Source organism: Microtus oregoni, unplaced genomic scaffold (assembly GCF_018167655.1).
Source record: "Microtus oregoni isolate MIOR12 unplaced genomic scaffold, Mior012 000001F_ref0000356, whole genome shotgun sequence".
Taxonomy (NCBI): Eukaryota; Metazoa; Chordata; class Mammalia; order Rodentia; family Cricetidae; genus Microtus; species Microtus oregoni.
Genome location: NW_024543060.1, coordinates 43028229 through 43051979, shown reverse-complemented (window position 1 = coordinate 43051979; position 23751 = coordinate 43028229). Strand labels below are relative to the sequence as shown.

Here is a 23751-nt window from a genome sequence, read left to right as displayed (position 1 = left end):
TGGGGAGTCACACCACCTGTGTGTAGTTCCTGCCTATGATGGTTGCTACAAAGCCACAGGCAAGTTACTTTTCTGTGAATTCATAACTCAAATGGTGGGTGCCAGATGTAGTGTGGATTCTAGCTGATCTTAGTAATAAAAACCCTGGCCAGGCGCTAGTGGTTCATTGCTTTAATCCCAGCACTCAGGAGTCAGAAGCAGGCAGACCTCTGTGAGTTTGAGGCCGGCATGTTCTACAAAATCTAGTTCCAGGACTGGCTCCAAAGCTACAGAGAAGCCCTGAAGCCATGTCTGGAAAAAATAAAAGAAAAAGAAACTACTACTACTCCTACTACTAAACTCCAAGTCAGATATCAAGATAACTCCTGAAATCAGAAAAGCAGAGAAGCCAGCCATTAGTTCTTATCTCTACAAAATCCTCATACTGAATGGGTGATTCTGTCTCTATTAAACCTTGGACTTAATGCCCTGAGCTCCTGTCTCTGCCTGCCTTATATTCCTCTCTTTGCCCAGACATACACTCCTGTCTTCACCTCCTTAATCCTAGGATTAAAGGTGTGTGTATGCCACTACTTGGCCTCTATGTTTAACTAGTGGCTAGCTTCACATGCTGATCTCCAGCAAGCTTTATTCACTAGATCCTAGATCACAAGAAAAATACCACTACATAGAGAGAAGCTTTTGTTTTGTTTAGTTTTGATGGAAAGTCATACTATCTTTTTATATTTTGTAGTCATTTCTTCAAAACATAGGAAATGAAACTAGCAGTATAAGAGAATAAACTAATACAGACATATGTAAGAAAACAAAGAAATAAAAGCTAACATAAAAACCCTGTTCTTGTTTGTCTTAAAATTAATTACAATACATTTTGGTACTTTATTTTTTAACTTGAGCTTCAGGTATGACTAAGCAGTTAAGAGCAATGACTGATCTACAATCAATCTACAAGGTTGATTTCCAGCATCATCATGGCAGCTCCCAATAATCTATATCCACAATTCCAGGGTCTGTTGCTCTGCTATGTCCTCCCTGGGTACTATACTCACATAACGCACAGATAAACATGCAAGCAAAACATCCATACACATAAAATGAAAATACGTATTTATTTTTAAAGAACAGAATTCTAAAATTTTGAAATTATTAAGTAAATATTTTATTATTATGACTTGTGTCAGTGGTTGTGTTCAGTATATAAGATGTGAACCACGTTTCTTCAACAAATAAATTTGAAGAAATAATATAGAAATATTGAAGCAGATCCCAATTATCAGCTATATCATTAATAAATTTTAAGTTCACAATCACCTAGATTGAGGAGAAAGTTTTCTCACTGGAGGCAGCTTTGAATATTTCAAGTAACAACAGAAAATATGTCAACATTACAAAACCCATTTCACAATATTATTCCTCGGAGGTATGTAGAAAACTAATGATAAAGCGAAAATATCATGGATGGAGCTTTGACAAAGTATTTGAGGCCAGTTAAGAAATATGAACCCTGCTATTCATTTTCTTTTCTTTTCTTTTCTTTTTTTCAGCCAAAACCAACCAGGAATATTTAATACAACCGTGAGCAAGTTACCAAGATCTGAGCAGGCAGTCATCCCCTAGAGGCGAGACCTTCTGCCTGCTGACATCCGATCTGGCTTTGAAGGCAGAGTGACCCCCTGGCCCTGCGAGGAAACGTACTGTGTTATTCATTTTCTAGGTAACCCCTGATAACATGCTCCAGAAGTACAAATGCTATTCCCCAATTTCATTGACAGTTAAACATATTTTCATGAAACTTGATTATTTCAATGAAAACCAATTTTTTCAAATATTAATATCTTATAACATGCTATTATTTTTGTTTGGGAACTGAATATTTTTTATAAATAACAAATCGACCAGCTGACAATTTACAAAGTTAATGTACTTCAGGGGAGTTCTGCATTACATTTGCTAATCCTTTCCTGATTTTTTTCCCCATGAGCTGCACAGCCCAGATCATTTGTTACCTTAAAGTAGAAAGCTCCAGAGACAACTTCTTATGAGTACTTCTGGAAAGATCTTTGAGGTCAAAAAAGTGATTTAACCTCAAAGATCAGCCAAAATTCTGAAGAGTAGAAGAGAAGAAAATATAATTTAATTTTTAGTACATTCAGCAGCTAGGGATTTTAACAGCTATAGGCCAACACATGATTTGTGTTGTAATAACCAGTCATGACAGCCACATATTTTTTAAACTACTTTTAAAGTACTTCATACAAAATCTTTTAAATATGTTCTTTGATTCTTATGTTGTAATTTTTGTATATGAACACACTTATTCCCAAGAACAGTGGCTCAAAAACTGATGAAGAAGTGACACAGATATGTGTTTCTCATCATTTAATTAAGCAGTTGATAGAAAATTTAGAAAAAAAATATTGTTACACAATTTGTTAAAGATTACATTCCTGATATTTTATGTTATATATTTTATTATCATAAAATATATCTTATATTGTTCATTATGTGTGTGTGTTTATGTATGTGTGAAATGTTTAATTTGTATGAGTTGATGCCTAATCTCTTAGCATAAAGGAGGCTGTAGACTCTCATTTGCTGAAAAATACCAACTACTTACTTATTCTAGACCCTAACGAAAAGCCAAATGAAACACTGAATTTATGGCACTATTTTCTATAGGTACCCTTTACTGGACAACAGACTTGTGGCTAGCTCTACATAGGAATATCAAATTCTTTTTTTTTTTATTGCGAAAAGAAGAAAAAAAAATAAACAAAAAACAAGTTTCCACCTCCTCCCAGCCTCCCATTTCCCTTCCCCTCCTCCCACCCTTCTCCCCCTCCTCCCACCCTTCTCCTCCTCCTTCCACCCTTCTCCCCCTCCCCCCACTCCTCTCCCCCCCCCCCTCTCCAGTCCACAGAGCAGTCTGGGTTCCCTGCCCTGTGGTAAGTCCTAGGTCCTCCCCCCTCCATCCATATCTAGGAAGGTGAACATCCAAACTGGCTAGGCTCCCACAAAGCCAGCACATTAAGTAGGATCAAAACCCCCTGCCATTGTCCTTGGTGTCTCATCAGCCCTCATTGTTCGCCATGTTCAGAGAGTACGGTTTTATCCCATGCTTTTTCAGTCACAGTCCAGCTGGCCTTGGTGAGCTCCCCGTAGATCAGCTCCACTGTCTCAGTGAGTGGATGCACGCCTCGTGGTCCCGAATTCTTTGCTCATGTTCTCCCTCCTTCTGCTCCTCCTTGGGACCTTGGGAGCTCAGTCCAGTGCTCCTGTGTGGGTCTCTGTCTCTATCTCTATCCATCACCAGATGAAGATTCTATAATGATATGCAAGATATTCGTCAGTATTGCTATAGGATAGGGTCATTTCAGGTTCCCTATCCTCAGCTGCCCAAGGAACTAACTGGGGACATCGCCTTGGGCTCCTGGGAGCCACTCTAGGTTCAAGTCTCTTGCCAACCCTAAGGTGGCTCCCTTAACTAAGAATTGTGGTTCCGTGCTCCCCTATCCAACCTTCTTTTATCCCAATCATCATTTTTCCCCAAGTTCTCCCCATCCTCTCCTTCTTCTCCCTTTTCTCTCCCCATCTCCCCTTACCCCCATCCCACCCCACCCCCAAGATCCCAATTTTCTCCCCGGCAATTTTGTCTACTTCACATAGCCAAGAGGATAACTATATGTTTTTCCTTGGGTACACATTCTTACTTAGCTTCTTTAGGTTCACCAATTGTAGACTCTGTGACCCTTATTTATGGCTAGAAACCAATTATGAGTGAGTACATCCCATGTTCATCTTTTTGGGTCTGGGTTACCTCACTCAGTATAGTGTCAAGAAAGCATATTTTATATTGTTCATTGGATTTGCCAATGAACAAGAAAGCATATTTTATATTGTTCATTGGATTTGCCATTTTGAGTAACGTAACCAGTTTCATAATAAATAAAATTGAAAGGCTTACATGGTGGTTGTTTTCCATAAATGAGAACACCACTATATAAATAAATGTATGTGTATGTCATTTTTATTTGAGACAGGGTTTTACTGTGCAGGTCTTGTTGACCCAGAATTCATTATATAGGCCCTGCTGGTCTAGAACTCAGAGATTGGCCTATCTCTGCCTCAAGAATTGTTGAAGATATATGGAACTGTTGCTGTATTTTTTTGCTAAGTTACTATTTATTGGCAACATAGGATGACATGAAACTTCTAACTCCTTCCTATGAGGGTAACAGGGATATACCACCACACCCGTCTATAAGTACATATTTAATGTTAGTATAGAGAATTATGAATACAAATGATGTCATCAGATTACAAGCATTTCAGTAATATTCTCAAATAAATGATCTCATTATGAACTACTTTCATGCTATCAATCTCAGAATATATTCATAGATGTAGGTATTTTTGCTCTTAAGGTTAAGGTAGTTTTATTTATAGGGATTAAAAAAGTGTCACTTTAAAATGATAAAATGTCATAAGCATTGCACAAAATCATGATTCATTATGAGATTAAATCTGCAAATTTTTAGAAATGTCAGGTATATGCCTTTGTTAGTTCTTATAAGACAAAAGTTTATGGGTATAAATGATATCTACATTTGATGGATGAAAGAAATAGAAGTCTTGACAGAGAAGAAAAAGTTAAAATGGCCTGTAATATGTGCTTCAGGAAAAGGAACATAATTAACAAATATTCTACTTCCTGGAGTTGCAAATATCTAATAAGCATTAGCTATATTCAAAAGAAATTTTCTAATCACTCAGAAGTACTTACATTTTGTGAAATGTATTTATTTTCTTTTAGTTTAAAGGTATGATTAAACTTTGCAGTTTTTCCTTTTAACCAAATTGTTTATTTATTTTATACCTCTACTGCAGTTTCCTCTCCCCCCTTTTCTCTAATTCCCTTCCCCCTTTACCCAACCTCCATCAATCTACTCCTCCTCTCTTTCTGTTCAGAAAGGGGCAGACCTCCCATGAGTATAAAGAAATTATGGCATATCAAGTTACATTAAGAAAAAGTACTTCCACTTGAATTAAGGCTGGGTAAGGCATTGCAATATGAGGAATTCCACGGGTCAGTCAAAGTGTTAGGGACAACCCCTACTCCCACTGTTATAAGTCACACAATTAGACAAAGATACACAACTGTAACATACATGCAGAATACAGAGTTCAGTCCCATACAGGCTTCCTAGTTGTTGGTTTAGTCTCTGAGAGTTCCTATGAGGCAGGTTGAGGGCCTAAGGGAAATGCATGGATTTTTTTGAAAAAGAGGAATAGAAGAAGTCTCCAGAGTGGACTGGGTCACATGGGTATGGGAAATTGAAGGATTGGGCTAGGTGGGGGTTGAATGGAGAAACAGAATACTGAAAGAGTTGACAGGAAAGAGGGTATTTTTTGGATTAAGGTAGAAACCTGAGTTAAAAGAATCTCCCATTAACTACAAGGATGACCCCAACTTAAAAAACAAACAAACAAGCAAACAAAAAAAAAAAACCCACAACTATGAAGCTGGTCATCTCCTGTGATCAGAGTGCTGACTAAACCAAATGTCATCAGAAAGTCTTCTTTCCATAACTGATGGAAACTGATGCAGAGAACCCCAGCCAAACATTAGGTCAAACTCAGGAAATCCTGCTGAAGGGAGGGATGATGGATTGTAAGAACCAGAGTGGTCAAGGACATCACAAAAAAACCCACAGAAACAAATGTTTTCAAGTTTCTCTTCAACCAACAATCTAACTTACCTGCAAGATGTGCTGGGGCAATGGAGATGCAAAGTTTGTGAAAATGGCCAGAAAAATGACTGGGGTAATTTGGGGCCCGTGCCACCAGAGAGAGCAATGTTGCACACTGCCTGGATAACCAGGAATTGGAGGCTGGATAGCACAGAGACCTAGGATAGAAAAAAAAGCAAAATCACTTTGTTGTATTCTTGTTCAGTCAAATCGTCCTCAGAGTGGAGGCTTCTGGCAACTGATTGGAGCAGATGCAGAGACTCACAGCCAGACATTAGGAGGAGAGAGGGTCCAAATTAAATATCTCCTTTGGGTCCTCCCTTTGAAGCTCAGGAGACCCCAAGGAAGAACTTTAGGTAGAATCGTAAGAGTTAGAGGGATCAAGACCACTAAGAGGTCACAGACCACAATATCAACTAGATAAGGTTTATAGGGACTCACAGAGACCAAAGTATCAATCCCAAAGCCTGCATAGGCCTGTGCTAGATTTTCTATATATGGTTCTATGTATGTATGTATGTATGTATGTATGTATATATGGTTATGGAACTTTGTGATCTTGTGGGATTTCTAACAGTAGGAAAGGTCCATGCATCTCACTCTTTCACCTATTCTTTTGGACCCGTTTCTTCCTATTGGGTAGCCTTTCTCAGCTTTGGTATGAGGGTTTGTGCCTAGTCTTATTGTAACTTGTCTTCTCATATTTGGTTGATATCTCTGATTGCCTGCTCTTTTCTGAAGAGAAACAGTAGGATGAACTGGGGGAGATGGGAGATGGGCGCACTATGGTTGCAATGCAGTGTATGAGAGAAGAATACATTTAAAAAGTAAAATAAAATATCCAGTTTTCAAGAGATTGCACTGAAGAGTGTTAGCATTTTGACAAATGTATATTCTGAGTCAATAAATTAGAATTAACATCTGGAAAATATTATTCTTCTGTTTTGATTGAGCTTGAGGTCACAGCTGTTTTATCAACACTTTACACTGTCTGCATATGCAGTCACACAATCAAATTTTATTTTATATTTTAAAATTACTTTCTTTGTAATTCAGTCTATATGTACAAAAACCTTTAAAGAATCAAAGTGGCACGTGGCTGTTTTGCATCCTTTCCCTGTGGAGAAGGAGCACACATGTCTATCCACCTGAGAAAGGGAATCCATACTCACATTATATCAACGAAGTCCCAAGTTTTAAACCAGTTAGCTTTTGGGGGAAGGAGGATTACTTAGAGGAGTTCTGGAGAGAGTTTACTCACAGGGAAAGGGATGTATGAAAAGCAACTGCATCACTGCAAAGCCCACTCCATCCTAATTCCCTGTTCCCACATCTTCCCCTCCTCGATCCCAACCATCCCATTCCCTCAAGCTCTCCCCATCCTCCCCTTCTCCCTTCTCTCTTCCCATCTCCCCTTATCCCCACCTCATGCCAACATCCTGCTATGCTGTATTCACCCACCTTATTATTTTGTGTTTTTTTTTCTTGGTCTCATTGATTGAAAATGATGAATACTTTTTCATCCTGTCTCAAACTTTCACATCATCCAGGTAATCCTTCACAGGCCAAGGAGTGAACAAGACTGGATAAATCATGTTAAAAATGTCCAAAACAATACATAGAATTTATTCAGGAAATTTCATTGGCTGGCCAAATCCCATGCAAGACGTATGCATTCTTACTTAAGCTAATGCCTGTCACCTCCATGTTCATATATTTAAACACTGGCTGATATCCAGAAATCTGTAGACAAGCATCTTTATGAGAAATAGAACTTAGACAGTGACTAGAACAAGGAGACTGGAGGCAGATATAGTCCTCTTCCTTTTTTGCATTTTATTTTTTTACAAGTGTTGCCATAGCATTGTCATCTTAAATATGACACTAGTTATCTAGGCACAGGTATTTTTGATTTTACAAAACTGTCCTTACATTCCACTTCACATAACCTATTTAGAAGCATCATCTTATTCTGAAATTTCTGGATCCTACAAAGGGCTTCAAATAGCCTTGGGTACTTTATCCTCAGGTATCTGGGTTAAAGTTCATTAGACTGTTGTTCGGTGACCTTGGGAGCCTCTGAAATGATTATACAAGGAGTTTTGGGATAAATATGCTTGTGAGTACAATTATGAGTATTGAATATGTGTTTATTTGGAAAGGCATTCTCTTTTTAAAACCATCTATAGAATGCAGGCTTAATCATTCAGCTGTGTTTAACTATAATGCATATTTCCCACAATAAAGTTTAATTATGCCATACTTACAGAACATAAACTAATTCAACATACTTAGCATTCACATTACAAGCAAGCCAGTCATCAGGAATGCTCTAAATAATTTCTTTTATTTCATATGAGAATCAAGAGCACAGATTAAACCTGCTTTTTTACAAGTAAATACATTTAAATCAAATCTGACGCTAGATTGGATAAAATGACAGTTTGAAACATTTCAATTGTAAGAAATATTTATGCACAATGCACATATATCTATTGTTCTTTTTGACGTTATGTTTCTGCCTTATAATTGATTATAAATGTCATGAAAGTATTGTTTCTAACATAGAAATGAGGGCCACCATACTCTGCTTTCATACTAAACAAGAAAGGAAAACAACTTTCTTTTCCTTCCTTCCTTCCTTCCTTCCTTCCTTCCTTCCTTGCTTCCTTTCTCCCTTCCCTCCTTCTTTCCTTCCTTTCTCTATTCCTTCCTTTCTTCCATTCTTCCTTCTTTCCTTTTCTTTTCATCTTTCCTGAACTTCCTCGTTTGTCTGTATTACACTGTTTGAGATGTCACAGTCTGAGTGGACTAGAGGCCCTTAAGAAATGTCTTCTAGAAACGAAATCACAGAGGCTCATTTGTCTTTTGCAAAGACTCCAATTTACTCTAGATACAGGAGGAACTTATATTCACACATAATCTCAATTAAACACACTACATGAAAAACAGTGATACCTTGGTTTCTTTCCTTATTTTTAATGATGGGATTTTACTCTTGTTTTCTGTTTGTAGCTGTGTATCCTTATAACATCAGTGCCATCACTGGAGTATTCAGGAAAGGAATTGTGACTTCAATAGTTATCAGATGGTTGTCTAATACAAAAAAGAAACAGAAAAAACGGATTTTTTTTCTGCCTTCTTCAGTATAGTATTTAAAGTCACATTTTCAAGTAGCTAACCTTGGAGAAATGACAAAAAAGACCATAAAAAGTTCAGAAAACATTCTTAAAGCACAATAACTAACACTCCCTCTTGGGAGTTGCAAATATCACAGAATCCAACTTCAAAATCCAAATGGTCAGAGCATAAAACTTTAAAATGACAAATTATTTATTTGTAGCTTTATGCTTCTTGAAATGATCTGTTCAGGGAAACTGATTTATGTATTATTAAATTTTAGAGCTCTAAAAAAGAGAAATAACTTCAAACTTTTCATTTTTCAACTAGGCCTTAGGGGTAACTTGAACAATAAAATAGAAGCTCTTAATTTGTTTGAAGTGGTTTTAAGAACCATTTCAAGCAGACTTGATTTTAATGAAGCACAAGGCTGAAATGATAAAGAAAGGGGAGAATTTTAAGAAGTACTTGTAACCTGCATGGGAAAATGTGAATAAAAGTCAAGGTATAAAAACAGTCCAAAGGAACCCTTTGATGAAGTCTCTCCTCCACCCACGAATAACTTGCCACACACAGGACATTTTTCTGTACCTAAGATGTACCTAGCCCATATTGTCCTTAGAACCCTTGCACATTTTCTTCCCTGCTTTTGGACCCATCTAAATAATCTGAGTTTTGCTGAAATGTAAATGTTTGCTCCTTATTAAGGTCATCACTGCTCTGAAAATTTGCCCTTCCACTGATCCATAACCATTGCTTGTCTTGTATTAAAATCAGAGGACCTGCTATGACTTGCCATCATTCTGTTTTAAAAATTATGCTCTGCTTTCCAATTATCATGAAATTTGCTGAACATTAGTAATTTATGAATTTTTTTTTAGGCAGTGAGTCTGGTACTTACTGCATAAACAGGATATGGGAATTTTCAAAGGGTAAATAGGCTTCTCAGTCCTGATGAGAAGAGGCAGAATTTGAAGTATGCTACAAAGTCTTTAAAATGATTTTTTTCTTATTAAATGTAGAAGCTTGGCATACAAAACATTTATCTCTTAATTCTAAATTTAATTATGTTCTCATGAACAATCTGATGGTGGTTGGTAGGCTTCTAGTAGAACAAACCATTTGTTATAGTAAGTGTAAGCTTATGTGATAATTGATCAACCTCACAAATTACAAAAGACTGACTTAGATGTAAAATTGATGTTGACTTCATTATTCTATTCAAACTACAAATTGTATGTCCCTGTGGCAATCTGATCAGCTGTCTATAACAAGACTTGATAGTATGCATCTGTGTATAACTTTAAAAAACACTGGAATACTGTTTGCCATATCTCTGATTTTGCTGTAAATATTTGGTAATTTTATATTTGCTACAACATTTAGCATACTGTCAAGAAATAATAACTATTGAGTAGGTAGGGCTGAAATAATGGGTGGGTAAACAGCTTTATATTGAGTAATAAAATAAAATTTCAAGTTTGAAATGAGAAACCGACTAATGGGATGGCAAGTTAAATAGAAAATTGATTAGTTCCACTGTGATTAAAGTGGTAGTGAAAAAGGAATGGCTTATCAAAACCTGTAGGTTTCATTCCAGTAAGTTATGCTGTATTAAGCTCTCATGTGATAAATTTTTCAAGAATTATTCTGCATATAAATTTCTAGAGTCAAAAATAACTTCTACAATCAGGAGATAGAATGTTAATTAAATTTTTATTGTTTTTGAAAATATATGCACAATTTATAGAACTTTCAACCAGCAAAATGTACTTTAATACATAACATTTTTCTGCTTTGTATTTTTAGATTATTAACGGTGTTTCTTTGCAATGATTTATATGAAAAAAAATGTTCCTTAATACTCATTCCCTCAAAATGTTCTTGGCAAAATTCAGAATGAGTTGTAATATTTATTAATATTTCTTTAGGTTATAATAACAATGAAAACAAAGAACTGTTTTTTTGCTCATCTTCTGTAACTGTGAAATAGTAATAATGAGAACACTGTTATAGGATATTCTGCTAAAGATTTTGAATTACCCAGGAGATATCTTCTATATTTCCTTCTTAGGGGAATCCACACATCCCTCTTTGGGCCATCTTTGTTACTTACCCTCTCTGGGGATATGGATTGTAGGCTGATGATCCTGTACTTTACACTTAATATCCGCCTATGAAAGAGCACCTCAACTTGATGTGCCATGCTTTGTTTGAAGTCATGGGAGGAGATAGAGGAGTGCTTGATGGGCATATATGGAAGCTTTTGCAGGGGGAAAAGTGGGAGGAGAGGAGGGAGAAGAAACTGTGGTCAGTATGAAAAATAAATGAAAAAATGTTAATTAAATAAACTAAAATTTAAAAAGATTTTGAATCACTATTTAATAAGCTTTATAGATAAATCTTTATATTAAGGTACTTTATTTTTCATGGTTTCTGTCATTCTTTGAACAGCTTATTTGAAGCAAGAAAGATGTATGGTATTAAAGATGAGCTTTCGATTTGGTGACCAATAACAGTGACATTAATGAGTTATTCTGAATTTATTGTTTAGAATAAATTCTAACTTTGGCAGTGATAGATCATGTGACATGGATTTGACTATTTAACAGACAAAGAATATCAATTTTGGGTATTCATCTGTTTAAATATATTTAATTCATTAAATGTCAACATGAGATTTATAATTGACAACTTCTTGAAATTATTCTTCCTGTAAAATATTTATTAATGAAAATAGAATAAAATATCAACTGCATATTAAACATTTAGGTTTCTGCATTCATCCCTTTAAATTCCTTGTACATCAATTAGATCTGTAAACAGCCCATGGCAACATTTATCATTCCATTTGTTCAATAAGTAACTGAAACACAGTGAATGTCCAAAGCGCCCAGTCAAAGTCCTGTTCAATTATTTACTTACAGCAAGAGATCAACCTCTAAAGAGGTCTTTTGTTGGAATTTGTCTGATTCTAAAACTCTGTCTTTGCCTTTAATCATTTTGTCATGTCTTCCTAATAATTAAAGAATAATGTCTCTGAAATCAGTTATAGTATGTTACCATATCCTTCTGTTTAGTGCTTAAAGTAAAGATTAATTAGACATAATTTCAAGAAACCTCAAGACTTGGGATGATGGTTATTTAGGCAAGAGTTGGATTCTTCTGTTTCAAATTATTGTAGAGGTGAAGACAGTTGGCTTTATAACCAAACCTGAGAAAAGCCTCATGTTCTTTGACATTGCAGGCTTTGAAAAAATTTAAACAGAAACAGAATTGCCTAAAAAAGATTAAACTGATAGCTGTGGAGAAGACAATAATAGTGCCAAGCTAATCTTTAATGCATAGCTACATTGATAATTTAAATGAGGTTCATATACACACTGAAATTTTATTCAGGCACAAAAAAAGATAAAATTCTTCAATTTTAACCAGACTATGATAAAGAAGTATTTTATTAACTTAGTCTCACATAAATACACATATAGATCAGTTAAAAGCTAAAATCGGCACGTAAGACAAGGTGCAGTATTTGTCAATGAACCCATAGTTACTAACTTTGTGTAGAGTTTAGAAAATTATCTGTGATGTGGAGAAAATGAGTTAACTTGAAAAAAATCTTTTGTAGACTGCTTCCAGGTGGATAAGTAAGAATTGTGTATACTAGTAAATAAGTAGAGAATTGTGCATACTAGTAAAATATGAAAAGATAAAATACTTATTTAAAATTAAGCAAAGCACAAATTAAAGACATATTTCTACATATAATATTTTTCATTTGAAAATGTGGGTTAAATATTATTTTTTGTTTGTTTGTTTGTTTAATTTTTTTTTTTTAAATTTATTTATTTATTAAGGATTTCTGCCTCGTCCCCACAACCGCTTCCCATTTCCCTCCCCCTCCCCCGATCAATTCCCCCTCCCTCATCTGCTCGAAGAGCAATCAGGGTTCCCTGACCTGTGGGAAGCCCAAGGACTGCCCACCTCTATCCAGGTCTCGTAAGGTGAGCATTCAAACTGCCTAGGCTCCCACAAAGCCAGTACGTGCAGTAGGATCAAAAACCCACTGCAATTGTTCTTGAATTCTCAGTATTCCTCATTGTCCGCTATGTTCAGCTAGTCCGGATTTATCCCATGCTTTTTCAGACCTAGGCCAGCTGGCCTTGGTGAGATCCCAATAGAACATCCCCATTGTCTTAGTGTGTGGGTGCACCCCTTGTGGTCCTGAGTTCCTTGCTCGTGCTCCGTCTCCTTCTGCTCCTGATTTGGACCTTGAGATTTCTGTCCGGTGCTATTATTTATCTTTGAAATCAAGTGTCCTATCTTTGACACTTTATATTTGTTCTTCCATTCTACCTTCATTAAAAAACAAAACTTTCTGTAGTAGACAATGATTACTGAAGCGAATTATAACTTGCCTAGCATACAGAGTAAGAGACTTTAGACTACTGAGTTCTAAATGGAAGATTTAATCACATGTTCCTAAATAAAGATTCAGATCATCTAGGAAGAGGGAACAGGATTATAAGAGCCAGGCATAGTATAGAACTATTACCTGACTTAAAAAGAAAAAAAAAGCATTGATTTCTGAACATGACAGTCATTGATCTCAACTCATGGGATAAACAAATGCATGCAAGATGAAGCCAGCCAAAATTCTAGCATGGATAGGGAATGGATGAATGGATTCAACATTTGATTGATCACCATACATTGTATGCATGTATGATTTTTATCAAATAAAAACTTTTCAAAACATAGGAACTTGCTATTTTCATTATTGTCTTTTATATTTCTAACTTTATTAATATCCTTTATGCAATTTTCCTACTTTTCTTTTTTTCTTCTACTGAAAATACATTCTTTTCTCATGCAATACTTCCTAACCACAGTTTCCTCTCCCTCTACTCCTCCCAGCTCTCCTGCACCTTCATTCTCTCTCTGATCCATTCCACCACCATTTTCCATCAAAAAGAGCAGGTTTCCAAGAAACAACTAAACACTAATAATCAAGATATGAAATTACAAAACAAAAGCCCTTATATAAGTTTTTCTACTTTTTAAAAGAATATTTTAATATATTTTAAAAGTTATAGAATAGTGAGACATTTTCTTTAAAATTTATATTAATCAGTACTTTATTGTGATTAAAGCTTTGCATATAAGAAAAGTCTTTACAAAAATACTAGTCAGTCCCATAATATTTATTTTGTATGACAAAATATATGTAACTGAATTTCTGCATGAAAATATTTAAGGCAGTTTGTATTCCACTTTATGTTTGTTAACACTTTACTACTTACTTTCTTAGCACAAGTCACCCATTAAGTATGTAAAATAAACTAAAATAGCAATTATATATATATTTATTATAATATATAATGTAGTTGATAGACAGATAGATCTATCTATCATCTATCTATCTATCTGTCTGTCTGTCTGTCTATCTATCTATCTATCTAAACTGCTTTTAACTCCAATGTAATTGTCACCTGTTTAGACGTAGATAAATAGGTACTTCACTTCACAAACCAATGCCTTCATAGCTACATATCCCCCCCCCCCTTATTAACTCACTTGCTGAAACATGTGATACAGTTAGTGGCTCAAAACTTCAAAATGTAGTGATGCTTTAAAAAATTATGTGAGAATATTTCTGAAAATCAATATTCTATGAATTTGAGATTATAAGTTGGCCCACCATAAAATTGAGCACACTTCTGCTGAAGAAAAGTTATGCATGTTCTATTAAACAAGAGATGGTTTCCATGGCCAGAATAGAGGATGAGTCAAAGCTTCTGTCAGCCCTAAGAGAGAGACCAAATGGCAAGACAGGCATCCTCCCAAAAAGGATTTGGGTCAAGGCCAGTCTGTCAACATTGTTTTGCACCAGTGCAGCGCTGTGGGCCTTGGTCTAAGCAAAGGCTGGATAGCTGCAGACTGTGACCTGAAGGCATGGTTGGCAGAGTCTGCAGCACACAGTCTCAGACTGTGTGACACAAATGAAAAGTGCTGTGAACCAACGTTAGCCAACTGACCAGGGTGGGAATGACAGGCAGGAAGGTGGCTAAATTTCCACAGGAAGGGTATGTGACCACTATGGCTTGAGACCTGGCTGCCGTACCATTTGGAAATATGGGCCTACAATGAAGTACAGTTTTTATCTATTAAAAGAAATTTATTCCTAGGAATTTTTTTGCATTGATATTCATATTTAAATGATTGAAAATATTTGTATAGAATCATGTATTATTTAATTCTGGGGTTATATTTTAGAAAATTTGTTGCTTATTTATTTTATTAAATACCATAATACATAGCTACTCAAACCTAAGTAGTGATGCTATGCAAGTATATATGCGAACAATCAATCAAAAAATCATTATATAATCCATAGCAACATTCCTTCATCCTATAATGCACACCAGTATTTGCTAAATATTGAATATGCTAATGATTTCCTACATACCTTGTGTGTTTGAAGATATATCTTTTGGAATTATATTTATGTAGGCAATTTCTTTTTAATAATGATAGTAATAAATAAAGCTTTCTGATGTTATATTTTCCCTTTCTCTATAAATAATTGTATCATTTTTATCTTATATCTATGGCATGATCTCTGTTTTTCCAAATATACATTATGTTAATTGTTGGAGAACAACTTTTGCTAAGAGTCCTATATTTAATTAATTTTCAATAGTGAGTTACCCAGTGATTAATTCTTAAAGAAGTCATTTCAAACCTCATTTTAATATAACTCTTCCTGTCATTACATTTTTCTTCACTGTTACTGCTTTCTTTACTAATTCAGTACTACTCCTTTATACGTATATCATGGATTTTTGTTAGTTTTGCTAGTAGTTCCTAACATATGCACAAAAATTACTGCAGAATACTGTTGTGCAGCTACTTTACCCTTTAACTAACTGGTGTGGGACCATTCTTAGAATAAACTATGATTAGATATTTCGTGCACATTTGGAGATCAGAGGATAAATTTCTAAAGTCTGAACTATGGCTCCACCATGTGGGTTGTGACCTCTGAGTTAAACCCAGACTACTTCAGCTGTCTGTTATTGGTGGAGAGGGGGGCAGAACTAACTAGTATTCCCCTGCAATCAGATTGGTGAATACCCGAACTATCATCATAGATCCTCATCCTGCTTTCTTATACAACCCTGAACAACCATGCCAGGTGCAGCAACACTCACAATGGGCTGGGCCCTTCTCTCTAGGCTATCAGTTAAGGAAATGACCTACGGGCTTGTTTAAAGGCCTATCTTACAGAGACATTTTCTCAACTCTTTCTTCTACAATGTCTCCAGCTTGTTTCATCTAGACATAACCCTAGTATGTACAGAAGATATTCACTATAATTAACATCCCCAGCAATAAAACTTCTTTACTACTGAATAATGTGAATTTAGAAAATGGGTATGATCTTGTTACAAGAAAATTCTGTACTCAGCAATAGTTATAGTCGCATTGGCTTGTGGAGTAGGGATTTATATTCCATAGATTGAGCATAGTTTTCACACTTGTCTCCTTGATTGTTATGCTCCCAAGTCAATAGTGCTTTAACAGAATATGTTGAACAGACAATTCTGTTATCCAATGAATGTATCATTCTACTTGTTTACTTTTTAAATTTTTTTAATAGTGAACTACTCAAGATTGATATTTTCTAGTCATATTTCTGCAGTACCTGCATCCAACATCCTCTTAGGAGTATTTTATGGAAATAAAATAGAATATTTAGTTGTTATAAGCTCTGTGTGGAGTTTTGGCAATAATTCTTATATATGTTTTATTATTATGCAGAGTTCTAATTGTGCTGAGTCATACACTGGTGATTATAAAGTTGGAGAAGAGTGCTGTTCAAAGAACCAGCACATACCTTGCCACTTATTTTCAGCCAGCCCTTCCAAATAGAGACAAAAGTGCTAGCAGAGAGCTTGTATTCTCATCTAGGCAGCAGGCAGAAAGAGAGGGAAATGGGGACTTGCATGGGAATTCTGAAACTTAAAGAAAGAACATTCTCATGACACACTTCCTCCACCAAGCCTATATCTCTTAGTTCTACCTAAAAGTCCACTATGTGGGGAACAAACATCAAAACCTAAGAGTCTATATGAACAATGCTCATTCAAGCCACCACAATGGAGATGATATCTGTATCAAGAATCTCAGAACTTTGAATATCACCATAGCTATAGTGGATGAATTCTTTCTTTTGCCTGATGATTTTAGATAGAATGAAATTTGGATATCTCATAGGGAAAAGTCATTACTTAGCATTTTATTTTTTTAGTATTTCATTGCTTTTCAACAGCTTTAATTTTCTGTTTATTAAATTATGATCACTTTATTTCTAGCAGTTCAAAATTTTTATTTTTCCATTATTATATCAAGCTTTTCTATAAACACTCACATTTGTATTTTAGTGTTATAGCTATTATAGTTATTGTGTTATGCTTAGAAATTTCTGTACGATGGTTTAGTCATTTTCTATTTATTATTATTATAATTAAACCAAATGTCCCTTTCATGTAGATTTTATATAATTTACAATAAAAGAACAGTTTATTGGTAAGTCTAGCTGACTCCTGCTGTTAGATAAAATTATTCTGGAACATTAAAGCCATACACACGCACAAAAAGGCCTTCAATCATTCAAGCACAATAAATACATTGAGACAGTTTTGCACTTGTTTATTTGTTTTGGAAGTCAGCCAAATTAACTTGTAATACTAAATAACCACAGATGTCAATGCAAAGTAATTCGAAGTGACACCATATCGGTTTAAAGTGCATGCCTGGCAGTAGGTGTTACACTCTGGCTTCATCAGGGTCAACTAGAGAATTCTGCTCTAAGGGTCTGTGATTTTTCAAGATGTACAGCCATATTTACAAACCAAATTACTCTACCAGCTACTATCATATCATAGGCTGCAGGTTTTGTTCAGATAAGAGCAAATGACAATTTATTTCATTGTCTTAATGTTAACTATCTGCTAATTATATCAGTTATGTTTCTGTTGTGTGTTCACCTTTACTAAACAGTACATGTGGGAAAACTTTTCTTCAAAAGTTTCATTTAGTAAATGCCCACTTTTCCAAATGTCACAAAATACTTAATAATTGGAACTATTTCGCTAATTCAATTTGTATTTTGGTAATTTCATACATGTGTGAAATGCATGTGGTTGCTTTCTCCTGACATGCAGTAGTAGCTTTTTTGCAGTACTTACCAAGCTATCTACTCTCTATCCCATTGCAGATTTAGGATTTAGTTTTTGACCTATTTTGTTTAAAAGGGGCAATTGGCATGAAGCTATCTTTGGGAATTTGTAACTTCATCAATGGGTTCATAATTGAAGTCATTATTTTCCCTTCTCCCTAAAATCCATCTCATGTATTCCAACAAAAAATTAGAAAAATCTATCGATTACAGAGATGTTTCAAGTAAAATGTATAATAAATATGTTTCACTAATTCCTAGTTATTAGTTTTGCCCTTCTTCTGAGTTTTAGCCATTTTAATAATTATTAGTCATATTTCTTCATTTTAATTTGTTGTTTCCTATTACATAAAATATTTTCTTGAGCTTATTTTGAACATATATTTTACATTTTTGAGATGTTTGCTAAGGTATTTGGCCTTACTTTTCCCTAAATCACATTCTCATTTCTAAATTGTAAGTGTTATATGTGCACTGTAAATTCAATAACTTTATCACAAATATATTTGTAAATAATTTCTTCTTTTGTGCCTCATGTTTTATTTCTTCTAAAAATGTTCAACACAAGATTAATTAAAAATTAATTATATACAATCATAATCAAATTTATTCTTCTGTTGAACATTTTTGGTCCAACGATAAATGATTATTTGAAAGAGAGTAGCCCTCCTATAGGCTTATATATTTTAATTATTATTCATCAGGTTGTGGAATTCTTTGAAAGATTACAAATATTAAATGTGTGGCCTCACTGGAGGAGGTATATCACGGGGAGGGACTTTGAGATTTCAAAACCTCATTCCACGCTCAGTCTCTCTATGTCTCTTTGTCTGTCTCTATATTTTTTTCTGTCTCTCCCTGTTTCTCTCTGTCTCTCTCTAGCTGCAGATCAGAATGTATCTCTACTACTTCTCCAGCAACAAACCTGCTATGTCAGCAATATGCTGCTTAACATGACAATGGACTAAGGTTCTGAAATTGTAAGTAAGCCCACCAATTAAATGCCTTCTCATCTAAGAGTTGCTGTGGACATAGTGTTTCTTTGCTTCAAAAGAACAGTAGCTAAGACACTTGTAGTAGATTATCTAATGCCATGAGCAAAACCAAAGCAGTTCAGGTTTTCTCCTGTTCATTTTCTACTAGAGGTACATGATAACTACATGGAACTCCCAATGGATTGTTGGAAAATTGAAAAATTCTTAGCCTTCATAATCACATTTGACATGTTTGTTTTCTGTCTTTCTCTCTAATTCTTTTAATGCAAATTCTATATACACATGCATATATGCAGTGGCAATTCAAATGTATTTTAATAAATAAAGCTTGCCTGAGATCAGAGAGTAAGATGGACCCACTAGGTAGCCTTACAGACCAGGTAATTATAATACAGACCTTTAATCCCAGTAGCTACATAAGTTTCCCATAGAGACTGGACAGTACATGCCTTCAATCCCAGTGATGCACACTTTTAATCCCAGTCTTAGAAATGATTATAAGACAGGAGTAGACAGCTTTCAAACACAGTTTCCTTATGAGATTTCTGGAGGCAGGATCGCCATTTCAGATTGAAGTCAAGGAAAGAGACAGTGGCTGGTTGTTTTCCTTCTTGGTTCTTCAGGTTGAACTACAATTTCAGTCTTTGAGTTTTTATTAGTCATGCATCACACATATACATAATTAAATATGTATGCACAAAATTAGCCCTCTGAGTGATTAGATATTAATATTATGATAATTGTATTTGCAATGTTAAAAGACTACTAACAATGTGTGCTAAGATCCCACAATAGACTTAAATAAAATTGCACTAAACACTCCAAATTCACCTTATATAACTGGAGAGGGAGGGAGAGAGGTGTGGGGGGAGGGGAGGGAATTGGGAGAAGGGGAGGAGGTGGAAATTTTCAATAAAAAAACAGATTAATATCTCAGTGATTTATTTAGGTTTTTGTCTTCAGGAATGGGGTCTTACTGACATTTTGTAGAAAGCATCCTATAGTCTATCTACAGCCTGGGTTGTTTGGAGATTATTATGGGTTCCTTTTGGGCAATCACTCAATTAGATGCAACCAAATCCTTGTACTAGATCATCATTTGGTGACAAGCTCAGTTGAGATTCGGTATCCAACTATACCACATTTTAAAAACATATTATTTGTTTTCCCAAGAGTCTCATGAGTTCTTTATATATTTTTGCTATTAACCTTCTATTGAATCGTTAGTTAATAAAAACCTTTTCCTATTCAGCAGACTGTGTATTTCTCAGACTGGCAATATCCTTTGTCATATAGAAGCTTCTCAGTTTTATTAGGTCCTATTTATTCATTGTTGATCTTACTTCCTGTGCTAACAGTCTTCTGTGCCAATGAGTTCAAGCCTATTTGCCACTTCCTTTTCTATCAGGTTCAGTGTATCTGGCTTCATGTTGAGATATTTGATTCATTTGAACTTGCCTTTTGACAGGCTGATATGTATAAATCTAATTGAATTTTTCTACATATAGCATTTTATTTTGACAAACACCATTTGTTAAATATGGTGGGTTTTTTTGCAATACATATTTCAGGCTTCTTTATAAAGGACCAGGTGTACATACAAGTGCAGATTTACATCCTGTTCTTAAGTTTGTTTCTGTCAATCAATTTTTCTATTTTTATGACAACACTGTGGTATTTTTATTACTAGAATGCTGCTGTACGAGTTAAGAGAGGAGATGATGACTCCCCCAGCATTTTTTTCTTTTACTGTTTAGGATAGTTTTAGCTATTCTTGACTTTTCATGTTTCCAATGAAACTGAAAAGTCTTCTTGCAAGATTAGTGAAGAATTGTGTTGGGATTTTGATGGGACTTACATTGAATTTGCTTTCTGTAGAATGGCCATTTTTATTGTATTAATCCTACTGATCCACGAACTTGGGATATCTTTCCATTTAATATCTTCCTCAATTTCTTTTTATGTGACTTGAAGTTTTTATTGTATAAATCTTTCACTTGCTTGGTTACAGATACACCAAGATTTTTTTTATATTTTTTTAAACTGGGACTCTTTGTCCTTTCAGTCTGCCCTATACTGCTTTGGAGAGAAGGTTCTTGCCTTGCCTTATTTACTTAGTTTTATTATGATCTTTTGTTGTTATTTGGAGGCATTTTTTTTCTCATAAAAGACAAAGGGGTAGTAGATCCAGGAAAAAGCAGAGCTGAGGAAGAACAGGGAATATTGAAGGGAATAAACACTGTGATGTTATACAATACATCAGATGCATTGTATGAGTGAAAACTATATTCTTAATAAAAATTTATTATAATAAAAAGGTGGGTTTTTTTCTGACTTTTATTCTTAGACCTCTCCATTTGTATGTAAGAGAGGCCCTGTTGTTTGCACATTGATTTGGTATCCAGTTATTTTGCAGAAAGTGTTTATCAGTTCTAGGGGATCCTGGTGGAATTTTTTCACATCACTTGTTAATACTGTCATTTCTACTGTACATAAATTGACTTCTTCCTTTCTAATTTGTTTCCCTTTTTCTCCTTCTGTTGTCTTATTGCCATATCAAACACTCAAGTACCACATTGAAGAGGTATGGAGACAGTGGACAACCTTACCTTGTTCCTGATTTTAGTGAAATTACATTGAGTTTCTGCTACAAGCTGCAACAGTAATTGCTCAGCCGTCTTCACAACTGATTTATCAGGACCAAGGGGTCTGGTAAAGGGTAAACCAAAAGGCAAGGCTTGTTGGCACTACTGCTTTGTGAATAAAGTGGTTGTCCTTTGCTGTAGTTTTTTGCTGTAGCTAACTCCCTTTTTGTTACATATTTGGGAATTAATTCCTTAGTTCAGAATAATTTTCTACTGCCTAGCCATGTCCCTCTCTCTTAAGTAAGCAAAGAGATCTGACTTCCTGCAATTATCTTTATCAACAGATATTTGGTTTTGAGTCCAGGCCTAGAGCATTTACTTTAAGATATTCACAGATATCCAACGACATAGAATTACTACTTGCCCAAGTTGCTGCTCTGGTTTTATCTCAATCAAAGGATTATTAACTCCTTATGACCCCTTTACCTCAGTTTACTGATGAATTTAGTTCCGGTCTCTCAAAGACAGCAGAAGGGATAAATAACTGCAGCCCAGAGAAAGACCCTCTAAACCCACAGTCAGAATGACTGATAACAGCATGGCCCCAAACTGATAATTTAGAGTTTTGGGTCTCTTCTTTACTTAGAGCAGTAATTCCATCTCCAGACTTAGGCCCTTAAAAACTACAGTTTCTAGTGTATGTGCTATCTGATCAAGAGCCATCAGCTTCTCCCTGTTTACATAGGTTGCCTGGTTACTTGGCAACCTCTGTACATACTGGGAGAAAAGAAGTGGCATGGCTAATTTAAACAATCCATGCCCTATTCATAGTTTTACTGAAAATAAACCTTTCTAACAATCAAAAAAATGTAGTGTAGTGTACTAACTTCCCCTCTAGAATTCCCTGATAATCTAATTCCTTTTTTCACTAACTTTCTGACAATCTAATTCCTTTTTCTACTTTCCCTTTTAAAGAGTTCAACAGAAGTGTACTAGCCACGAGAGAGAGAGAGAGAGAGAGAGAGAGAGAGAGAGAGAGAGAGAGAGAGAGAGAACCCTTATCTGATTTGCTAGAGGGCGAAAGAATTCCAGCCCTGGAACCTGCTAAGGCTGAGATTGGGAACATTTTGTAATAGGAGGTGGAGAAGAATAAAGAAATAAGGGCAGAACGTTGTGTAATAAGAGATAGAGAATAATAAAGTAGCATAGGCAGATGATTCTCATTGTGAGTAGACTTCCTTACCATGCTATTTTTGTCTTCCCCTTTAACTATTAATGGCATCTTTAATAAAACAATGAATAAAGCCTTAAAGGCTAAAACTTTTAAGGCTCAGGTTAAGTTTCCATCTGTTTAAAGTGATGTTGACTATATGCTTGCTGTATATTTATTATGTTGATATATATCTACTGTATTCAGATAATCTCTGCAGGACTTCTATCATGAGGGGGTGTTCGATTTTGTCAAAGGCCTCTCATATATCTATTGAAATTATTATGTTGTTTTAGTCTTTTAGTTTGTTTAGGTGATAGATCATATTTAATGACTCACATATATCAAAACATCCCTACGTCTCTGGGATAATGTCTACTTGATAATAATGGGTGATCTTTTGGATGTGTTCTTGGATTTGGTTTGCAAGCATTTTCTTGAGTATTTTGCATCTATGTTTGTAAGGGAAATTGGTCTGTAATTCTCCTTCTTTGTTGAGTCTTTCTGTGGTATGCATATTAAATTAACTGAAACCTCCTAAAATGAATTGGGCGATGTCTATTTTGTTTCTATTTGTGTAAAATGATTTGAGTGGAATTAATATTTACTTTTTAAAGGTCTTGCAGAATTCTGTCCATAAACATTTTGTCATTAGTCCTTTTTTGTTGAGAAATTTTTGGTGCCTGTAGTAATAAGGGCGGCGGCAAGGCTGCGTCCCCAACACCCCAGCCGCCTGCCTGGCTAGCTTATGCCCCGAAATAATTACACGGACACTGTATTCTTTTAAACACTGCTTGGCCTATTCTCTTCTAGGCTAATTCTCACATATTAATTTAGCCCATTTCTA

At 35.2% G+C, this 23751-nt stretch overlaps 1 long non-coding RNA gene across 1 annotated transcript; it reads left to right on the top strand.

Moving 5' to 3' along the window:
• Positions 1–1550: 1550 nt before the first annotated feature.
• On the top strand, positions 1551–23451 carry LOC121458561. Its single transcript, XR_005975853.1, has 3 exons — positions 1551–1714; positions 18997–19094; positions 21679–23451. It is a non-coding gene; the product is annotated as an uncharacterized LOC121458561 (long non-coding RNA).
• Positions 23452–23751: the final 300 nt, after the last annotated feature.